The sequence below is a fragment of the Microcebus murinus genome, chromosome 4 (assembly GCF_040939455.1).
Source record: "Microcebus murinus isolate Inina chromosome 4, M.murinus_Inina_mat1.0, whole genome shotgun sequence".
Taxonomy (NCBI): domain Eukaryota; kingdom Metazoa; phylum Chordata; class Mammalia; order Primates; family Cheirogaleidae; genus Microcebus; species Microcebus murinus.
In genome coordinates this window covers 23,242,401-23,253,299 of record NC_134107.1, presented here as the reverse complement: position 1 = coordinate 23,253,299, position 10,899 = coordinate 23,242,401, and positions in this window count along the sequence as shown.

Genomic DNA, 10,899 nt, shown 5'->3' with positions numbered 1-10,899 from the left:
AAGTCCTGCTGAAAGAAACCTGTTCAGCTTTGAGTGACTACCAGTTGCCGCTGGTAGGTCTCTTTCCCAAGAACCCTGTTTGCACCCTGTGCACAGAACATGCTTTTGAGAAAGGCCAGTCTGCAGAAGGGGAGAGTCTTTCAAGGTCCTTCAGAGCAAAGCCACCCAGACAAAGTGACTCCCTCCCCAGAGGGGCACAGAGACAGCAGAGAGCAAAAAGGGATGGGCTCTGGGCTTGGGCTTCCAAAAGGCCTGGGGTACTCAGGTGCCTGGATGACCAGCTGGGAACTGTGTGCCGGGGGGCGGGGGGAGATGGATAAAAATGCTCTCTCCCCACATCTCCCGCCAGAGGGAATTATCCAGACTGGAGGGGAGACAGGAGAGGTTGTGGCGAGGGACAGGGGGCAGGAGCCCAGCAGGATGAGGCAGGACTGGCTGCGGGATGCAGTGCGGGAATTGGAAAACACTCCATGAATTTTAAGCAGCAAATGAATGAAAACAGGGAATTAGGTGTTTTCGAAATTGTGAGGAGGGCTGGGCTGGAGAAAGGACAGGCAGGGGCTGCCCCTGGACTTTGGTTTGGATGTGTGGAGGCTGCTGCTGCCGCCACAGGAACTGCCACACACCTGCAAGGCTGGTGACAGACGCCGGGGCCACCGGAGCTGGGGCCAGGTGGCTGCGCTTCTCCTCCTCCCTCCCCACTTCTTGCAGGCGCGTTTAACCGGACTGCCTCATTCACAGCCCAAACCCTAGCTGCAAGGGAGCCTGGGAACGTGATCATTTAGCTTCCCAGCTTCCTCAAGAGCAGGAGGTTGAGAGAGCCCATCCGGGAGCCTGCCCCATCGGGTTTGTGCTCGTCACAGGTCAGAACGTCTGGAGGGAGGGCTGGCTGGTGTTGGGTTAGTGTCATAGCATCTCTGATTCTCTTGGCTTTTCCCTCCTGTGGCAAGACAGCTGTCATATCTCCAACCTTATACTGGTTAACCCGTGGAAAAGCAAGCCAGGCAGAGGGAATGGCCAGTGCAAAGGCCCTGAGGCCAGCGCTTGCCTAAAGTGCTTGAAGAAATGTAAGGAGGCCAGAGAGCAGTAAGTTGAGGGGCCCAGAATAGAGCAGAGAGGAGATGGGGGCCAGCAGGCAGACCACGTAGGGCCCTGGGGCCATTGCATAGACTTGGAATTTTACCCAGCGTGAGGCAGAGCCACTGCAGAGGCTTGAAATTTGAGTTTTGAAGAATGACGTTCTCTGACTCACATGTTAACAGGCTCACTCTGAGGAGTGTGCAAGAAGAGATGGGGGCGGGGAGGGTGCAAGCCAGAAGTGAGGGCTTTTGCCATAGCCCAGGCGGGAGAGAAGGGTGTCTTGGATGAGGATGGTGGTAGCGGAGGTGGGAGAAACAGTCGGATTCCAGGCACATTTCGAAAGTGCAGCTAACAGGATTTCCTGACAGATCAGACGTGGGGGGTGAGAGAAAGAGATGAGTCAAGGATGATGCCGGGGTTTGGCCTGAGCACTGGAGAGAGAAGGCCACGGCTCTTCCTGCTTCTTGCAGGTCCTGGGGGAGGTGGGGGCAGACCAGGGTTCTGTTCTGAACTTGTGAAGTTTAACTCTTGTTCGTCTGCAAGACAGCTGCCCGAGTGCTATTTCTCTAAAAGGCAACAAAAAAGTGAATGAATGAGCAAAAACCCCGCTTGGCTAAGTCATGACGTTCCAACTCTTTGGCTTTGGAAGGGTCTTTATTAAAAGCTGCCCAAACATAACTTCCCAGCACTTCTCCCCCCACCCCGCCATGCCTCTATGCCACAGCCTCCACTGAGCCTCTTGCAGATCATTCACTCACTCATTCATTCATTCATTCATTCGTGCACGCACCCAGCACTTGTTCAGCATCCACTCTGGCAAACACCGAGTTAGGCTCTGGGGCCCAGAACCTCACAGAGCTCACAGAGTCACTGAGACACCTCACAGAGTCACTCCCCACACCTTCGCCCCCACCCGATGCCTCTGCACAAGCTGTATCATTTGCTCCAAATGCCCATCACCTCTTTCTCCTACCCCTATTCGCCTCTAAGGGCAGCTGTTATCCTCTGCTCTGGGGGACCTCTTTGCTGCCCTAGATGCAAGGTCAGTGTTTCCAGCATCCTCTGCCCCTGTCTTCTGTGGGGTCTTCCCAAAGGCAGTGCCCTCTTTCCCCAATGTTTGCTGGAATGAATGAATGCATGTGAGCAAGGATCGGCAGCCCTGCTCTTGGTCTGAGCCACACGTGATTAATGATGTCCTCCTGATCACGGCCCCAGCTGGGGTGAGCGAGCCTTGGTTCCAACCTCTTTTCAAACGAGCTAGCAGCAATGTCCTTTCGAGAACTCTATGTCCCCTGGAGAGTTACGGTGACTGGCCGAGGCTGGAGAGGAGGAGGCAGGCACAGGGATGGGGGCAGACAGGTGCGGTTGGTCCAAGCCACCAGCACCAGCCATTCCCTGTGGCCTCTGAGAGCCACGGTAACCATGGCAACCAGGATGGGAGGGCCAGGAGAAGAAGGGAGCCAGGCCCACAGAGAGGCCCGCAGGCCGGGCTGGGCTCAGGAGCCACTCTAAGTGTTCGTCAGTGTGGGGGACAGGAAAGATGGGGGGTGTCCCAGAGGCCAGGAGTGAGCTAGCTCTGGGAAAGGGGGATCCGTAATGCACAGCATCAGCGCTCTGGGCTGTTAACTGTCCTTGTGTTTCCAACAGAGCAGGGTGCTCCGGGCCCAGCCCCCTTCTCTGAGAACCAGGAAAGAAAGAAGAGTGAGAGGTACAGAGAGAGACCAACTCTGATAAAAGAGGCAGAGGCCAAACACAGAGGGCAGGAGAGAGAGAGGTACGGGGGTGGGAGAGAGAGAAAGAAAGGGGGGAGGATACTAGATGGAGAAAGCAGGAGGGGAGGACAGTCAGGGACTGCGTAGAGAAGGAGTGCTGGCAGAAGACAGAAAGGAACACAGGTGACAGACACCCGGACAGAGGGAAGGAGACAGACAGAAGGAGAAATGCTGGTGGAGGTGGAGAATGAGAGGGAAAGAGGCGAGGCAGAGAGAAGGAGGGGCAGGTGCAGAGGGAGGGCAGGGAGGAGAGAGGGGGCAGAGAAGCAGAATCACCCGGGTCAGGGAGGGGTGTGCAGAGAGAATGGTAGCCACAAAAGCAAAAACACAGACCGGAGTGAGAACAACCAGAAGTGAAATGAAGAAAAGGAGAAAGAGTCAGGTGTAGAGAGACCATCAGGAAAGCGGAGGGAGGAGATGGAGGCAGAAGGATGATCAGCTCGGCAGAGGACGCCAGCCAGGCCTCCGTGGCAGGCTCCCAGCCCTACCTTCATGAGGTCTTGAGCCCTCTGCCGGGTAAAGGACCCAGAGACAACCCCAGTCTGCCCTACAAAGGGTCACCAGGGCTCAGCCCCTTGTCTTCCCAGGACAGTGGCCAGGCCAGGTGTCCCATCAGAGCAACACTGTGCCCAGAAATCATGTGCCCGGGCTGTTTGGTGGGGACCCAGAGGGACAGCAGCAGCCACAGCAGGTTGGCTGCTGGAAGTGTTTCCTGGTGGCGGCCACCCTTCCTGGGTCCTCCCTCCGTATGTTCCTTGCATGTGTTTAGCAACTTGCCTCCAAACTATGAGCTGCATTTACACCTGGGCAGGTAACGGTCTATTGTTGGGGAAGGAAGCTGGCAGTGTTTTATATCTCAAGGAGGTATTGCCATCTATGCAGGCTGGGATTCCCAGGCAACCTGCAGCTCCTGCTTAGTGAAAAAATAAGAGCTACTGCTTTGCAGCCAAGAGGTAAATTCTGATGGCTCCAGGAAAAAAATTTCTCTTTCAAAGAACTGAATAACTTGTTTTTTCCCCTGAAGACAAATGAGATCTATAGAACCCAGTATCTCCTTTTGCCTTGGCTGCCAGGAAGCTCAGATCAAGATTCAATGGTAATGAATTTATAACCAATTCCTAAACTAAAGATTCTTATCTTGAAGTCCATGGATCCTAAAGGCTTTCTAAAGCCTCTGAAACTATATGCAAAACTATGTCTATGTATATTTTTCTGGAGAGGGGGTCTTCAGCATTCCAAAGGTTCTCAGAGATGTCCGCTGCATTTAAAAGGGTTAAAAAGGGGGCAGTCAGGATTAAGCTTGCAATATCATGTCTGTTGGTTCAAATCATATCCGATACTTCTCTGTTTCAGAGGTTACTGGTGGTTCACCAAGGCCCCTCTCCTCTTTTTCTGTAGTAATACAGCTGCAGGGCATGCACATGCTTGCCCAGCAGACTACATTTCCCATCAACCTCTGCACCTGGGCGTGGCCAGTGAGAGAGTTCTGGCCAATAGGGTGAGAGTCACGCATGCTACTGCAGACCTGGCCTTAAGACACTGGGTGGGCCTTTACCACGCTCCTGCCCGACTCCCACTGGCTAGAACCTGGAGCCTGGCCATGCCAGGAACCCAATCTCAAGCAGGTAGAAATGTCAATGACTTCAGTGGAAGAGCAACCTGGGGCCTGACAACCTGGGAACTGTTACATGAGGGAAAAATACATCCCATATTATGTCACTGTATTTTGGGGTCTCTTTGTTACAGCAGCGTAGCTTTACCCCATGAAATTTGCCATTGTTGAGTCTGCAGAATAGAACTGCATTTTGAACTTGAGTCACCCAGTTCCTGGGGCTACTTAGCATCATGTGAAGGTGGCCCTGGCCCCATCATAAGCACCCAGAGGACAGGAGGCCTTTGTCAGGCCCCAGGTGGACTTCCAAGCCCCCCAGCTCTCTGGCACATCTGCTCTTCCTTTCCCCAACACAGGCTGTCACCAGCCCACTGTGTCCTCACTCGTGTTCCTCACCCTTATCCCTTCCTAGATTCCCGGATTCTGTCCGAAGGCAGTGCAATGGCTGAGGACACAGGCGTGGGCTCAGTCTACCTCCAGCACAGGCTTTGCACCCTCGGGGAGCTCATTTAACTCCTCTGAACCTCAGTCTCCTCATCTTTAAGTGGGGGATGCTGAACAATGCCCACTGCATGGGCCAGTGGTGATGATAACCCCAGTAAATGCATGTGCAGCTCAACTCCCAGTCATCTCAATCATCGTCCCCCCTTTATTTCCAAGTCACTACTGGCCTCCACCTGACCTCCACGGAGCCTCCCTCTCTGATCTCCTCACTCCAAGGCCCCAGAAGCCTCTTTCTCTAAGGTGGGTCCATTGTTGAAATACGAATCATCCCTAACGTTAGTGGCATAAAACATCTCCTGCAGTTTTGTGGGTCAGGAAGTCATGACGTCTGTCTAGGTTGTTTAGCTTGGGGTCTCTCATGAGGTTGTGGTCAGGATGCCAGCGGGGCTAAAGCTGCGTGCAAAGGCCTGGCTGGGGCTGGAGGATCTGTCCCCATGGTGGCTCCCTCCCCTGGCTGTTAGCTGGGGGCCTCAGTTCCTCACCACAGGGTCCTCTCACCATGGCAACTGGCTTCCCCAGAGTGAGTCATCCGAGAGAGAGAGCAGGGACAAAGCCAAAATGCCTTTCATGATCTAGTCCCAGAAGTCACTCACTGTCACTTTGGCCACATTCTATGCATTACAAACGTATCACTAAGTCCAGCCCACACTCAAGGGGACAGGAATTTGGCTCTACCTTTAAAAGGGAGGAGTGCCGAACAATTTGAAAACACATTTTTAAGTCATCACATACATGGCCCACGAAAAGTCCCTGCTTGAATTACGTGCAGGCAGACATACACCCCCATCACCCTCGCACCCCTCCCCTGCACACCATCCTCCTGTCCTATCACACGGCCATGGTTGAGGGCACTGTCCCTTAGATGGCAGCCCTCCTGTTGATGCCACTCTTCCTCTTCTGTGACGTGGGGTGTAAGTGTAGGGCCTGCCTGGTAAAAGCTGTCATGAGGACTAAATGAGTTCATACACAACCTGGAGCAACGCACCTGGCTGGTAGTATGTCCTAACACTTGTCATCAGCGTTGTCCTACCAAGTTGCCCTGTGGCATGACTTCCAGCATGGCATCCTGTATACAGTAGGTGCTCAATACATGTGTGCCTGCCCAGCTGATTCACTAACCAGAGCTTCTCTGTGTCCCCGGGTGTCTCTGACAGGCTTCTGTCAATGTGGGCCGAATTAGAGAAATGGAAGCAAAAGGACAGGTGTGAGAAAACATGTGAAGAAAGCAAATCACAGACGTGGCTAAACCCCTCCCACAAACAGACCCTCCCATGAACACTGGCCAGCCAAGCTTGCCTGTCCTTTCTGCTCTTTTCCTTTGCCATACTGGGGACTATAATACCGGGAACCAGGGGCAAGCCTGCCTCCTTGCCCCAGGAGTACTAAAGCCAGTGAGCAGTCCGAGGGGACCACGGGGGCTTGACTTAGTGATGGTGGCCCACCCTCTCCCCTGGAGAGGTGGCTTCTTCCTCTGCCTGGGACCTCACTCCTGGGGGCTCTCATCACTGTGTTTCCCGCCTGTGGCTTCATCAGTGGATAATCTTCAAAAGACTACCCAGGCCCCAATGGGTCTCTCTCTTTGCCAGAGAAGCAGGTCCCCAGAGGAACGGGGGTCTGAGCTTCCATTCAATGTCTCGAAGTTTCATGGCTGGACTGCTGGGTAAAGGATCGAGAACCATTTGTGCATTGATTCGTTTCATTAACGGACAACCACAGAACCTCTCCTGGGAGTCGGGATTTGAGCCAGGCACCTTTTGTATCTGCTAGGAGTGATCTTCAAACACAGGTCCCAGGACACAAAATAAGGCCTAACCCATAGTAAACATATAAAAAATGTTTGTTCTTTGAATGAAAAAATGAGTTCACTATCCTGCTTAAAAATCCCACTCTCCAGAACTCCTCATAAAGCCCAAACTCTTTAGCTGGGAATTTCAGCAGTGAACGAAACAATGATCCCTTTCCTTCTAATCTAATAAATAAGTATATAATACAGAATCCTAGAAGATACAAGTGCTATGAAAAAAAGGACAAGATAAGGGGTACTAGGATTAAAATTTTAAATGGGGTGGCCAGGGTAATCCTGGCCGCAAAGGTGACATCTATGGGAAGGTCATGTAGCCATCTGGTGGAAGAACGTTCTGGACAGGGAACAGCAAGTACAAGGGCCCTGGGGCAGGGACATGTCTGGCATGTTGGTGTCAGAGGAATGGCCACGGGCCAGTCTGGCTGGAGCAGAATAAGCAGGGTGGCAGAAGAGAAGATGACCTAAGGCAGGGGTTGGCAGATGGATCGGTCTGAGCCTGGTAGGTCATTGTCAGGACTTCAGCTTTTACTCTGAGAAGTGACAGGGACAAAGACAGGCCTATCCTCTAGATGGATAGTCCGCTCTGCTTCTCAGAGGCATGCATGGAGTTGGAGATGCTCGTGGGGAATGCCCGGTATTCGGGAACCCCACTACAGATGGCAGAGAGAGAGGGCCCGGACCAAGGACTCCAGCAAGCCACAGGTGGCCAGGTGTGCAGACAGACCTGAGCTGTCTTCATGAGCCATCCAAACTAAGCCCGGGCCTGCCTGGGCCCCTGCACCGCCCACGCTGGTGTCTTCGCCCTTTGATTTCTGAGCCCAAGCGTGACACCTGGGGTTCCTTTCCAGACTTGGGAATGGCTGAGTCTTCTGTGCTTACCTTAGCCAATGGCTCCCTAGAAAACTGGCTCTTTCCCGCCATTGAGAGAGGTGCTTCGGGCCCTATTTCTTAGGCCTGTCATGGGACAAGCTGCTTAAAGTTAAGGAGAAGGTGGCAGCTCCTTGGAGGAGACTCGACCCAGGGCAGATGACCTGGATCTGCCCGTCCTCCAACATCACTTCTGAGGCTGGGCAGGTCCCCAGGAGAAAGTGGGAGAGGGGGACGAGAGAAGCTGGGTGGGTGGGAAAGGCAGCCGTAGAATCTGTCATCCGAACCAAGATACTTTTGAGGCCGAGAAGGCACGACTGACAACCACGCAGCACAGCCCAGGCGTCAAGGAGGCCCTGCACGGGAGGAAGACAGGCAGGGACAAAGACAAGGACGAGAGAAGTTGGAGAGAGATACCCGTCGGCACTAGAGGGGACTCGTGACTCATGTCGCCCAACCTGGACAACTGAGGAGGGGCAGTGCCTGGTCCAGGCCACCCGCACAGTTGGAACTAGAATCGGACCTGCTGACGTCCAGTGTGGGGCCCTCCTCCCGCTGCCTGCTGGCGTTGGGTGTCCCCGAGGCTCCACGGGGCCCTCTTAGAGCTCAACAAACTGTTCCCTTGAGTTCTCCTTAGCCTGTTTGTTTTAGGGGCAGTGGTCCCGGCCTATAAGAAGTACGGATTGTTCGGCAGGTTTTTGTCTCTTATAAAGTGCTGTTGCTCTCCTCGGCCCGGCCCCTCAGGCGAGGTGAGAGCCACCCACTATTCCCATAGGTGCTCCTCGGGGGTCTTTCCCTGCCTTGGAGCACGAGGCGTGACCGGGGCCACTTCTGCAACCAAACCTAAGCCCAGGTGCTTCCCCGGCCCCTGCACAACCTGAACTGGCTTCTTTGCCCTTTGACTCCTGTGCCCGAGAGTGAAAGCTGGGGTTCCTGGGGGTCCTTCACAGGGCAGCCTCGCGTCTGCTAAATCCCAAAGCAGAGCGTCTCCACCAGGATCCGAGAGCCCCATTAAACAGGGGCCGCATCCCTTGGATTCACCGGTAAACCCGGTGTTTACCTGGCATAGTTGCTGGCACACGGGAAGTACTCTAAAATGCTAGATGGACGAATGAAACCTCAAATATGAGGGCTCAGAATGTACCCCAGAATGTGGCCTGGTGTCTCTGATCATGCTGTGCTCAGTGGCACAGATAATCAAAGAAAAAAACAAGATCGTTTTGTCCAGGGAGGAAATGCTATTTGATTTTTTTCCCTTTAGAGGATTTAACCTACTAATTCTGTTTTGCTAAAGCTAATATGCATTGATTATTTGATTCATTCTTTCATTCACTAGATATTTATTGAGCCCCTACCAAGTGCCAAGCACTGTGAATTAAACACCAGGTCAGGCTGTTCCAAAGTGGCTGGTCTACCCACGCTAGGAGGCGAGCCGCCTCGGTCTATGTTGCAATCATCGGAACAGACCCAAGGCCCGTAGCAAAGGTCAGCCTCTTAAAAACATGAAGCCACTAAGCAAACATTCTCGGGGAGCTTTATGGAGTTAAGCTGTTTATGCTGGGGAAGCATTTCTAAAACCTGCACATGGGGACGTCTATCCGCCTTATAATTGGCTCTGGCTCCTCTGTAACTGAGAATCATCAGGCATAAGCCTGTCTCTAGGTTTATTAGAAGTTTACGTATTTGGAATAAAAAGCAAAGAATCAGGCAGACAGTAGCAGAGACAGAGAAAAACCTGGGAGGAAGGAAATCTAGAAGGAGACCAGTGGACATCTGGACTCATGGGCTTTAGCCCTGGCCCTTTTGTCAATCAGTGGGTGAACTTGGCCAAGCCACTGATCCGCTCTGACGTGTGAGGTTCCTCATCTGCAAAGAAAGCCGGTGGGGTAAAATCACTTTTGATAAACTGAAAAGTGCTCTTCCATTCCTCTCTTCCGGGAGTCCTTATTCCGTCTTCCTGCATAGGCGCTCGCCCATCCTCTTGTCAGAATGCCAGACGGAGGTCAGCAGGCATCGCTCTGAAAAACAGGGAAAGTCAAATAAAAGCTGATCATTGTCCAACTCTCGTTAGCTCGAGAACAAGATACTCTCCATGTTTTTTTGGTGAAAGGGTCTTGAGGGTCACATATTGACACATGAGCTAACTGTTCCCATTAAATGAGTCAGGCACGATGTGAACATTAATTTGAGTAAGTGAATCAGCCTCACTCTGAAAAAAGATGCCATTAAGCGGAACGGAAGTGTACCAGCACACACAGGCACGAGCGTGGACATATGCCACCTCTCATGCCCTCGCTCTCAAGCGGAGGGCTGGCTACCGCCACAGTCCCTTCCATCTCTGCAGCTCTGCGGGCTCCGTGATGGGCTCCAGGATCCCGGGGCGTGTAAGAGGGCTTGGTTTTCTTCCTTCGGGTCTGTACGTTGTTTTCATTTAACAGACAGGGAAGCTGACGTAACAGGATAAAGTTATCAGAGGCAGCAAGATAAAGTGGTTAAGAGCTTGGATCCTGCAGTCAGATTGCCAGAGCCCGAATCCCAGCTCTGCCACTTAGCTAGGTGGTGTCTGCCTAATGCTTTTGCCATTCTGTGCCTCGGTTTCCCCATCTGTAAAATGAGGAGAGATAGTATTGAGAAATTGCTTAGAAGAGCACCTGGCATGCAGCAAGTGCTCTGTGGTTTTAGCAGAGGAAGCCGTTCCCAAGGGAGTGGAGAACGCTGGAGCCCAGCCCCTTCCTGCAGCCGCTCCAGAGACAGGCGGGGCAGAGCACACTGGTCAGTGAGAGCGTGGCCTGGGGTCATTTGCTTTGAGCCTTGTCACCTTGCAGTGCATGTTTGGAATATGGGAGCCAAGCGGGGTGTGGAGGGAGGGAGTGTATTAGTTTGCTGGGGCTGCCATGACCGAGTACCACAACTGGATGGTTTGGAAGAACAGAAAGTTCTGGCCTCGCAGCTCTGAAGGCTGGAAAGTCTGAAATCGAGGTGTCAGCCGGGCCATGGTCCCTTAGAGACTCTGGGAAGAATCCTTCCTGGCCCCTCGCTAGCCTCTGATGGTGGCCAGCAAGCCTCGGCGTTCCTTGGCTTGCAGTGGCCTCGGTCTAGTCTCTGCCTCTGTCGTTACATGGCCTTGTCCCCTGTGTATCTTTGCATCATCTGCCCTCTGCGTCTGTCTCTGTCTGTGCCCACATTCTCCGGTCTGCCTCACCTTTTTTTGAGTCAGGGTCTCTCTCTGTTGCCCAGGCTGGAGTGCAGTGAAGCTAACG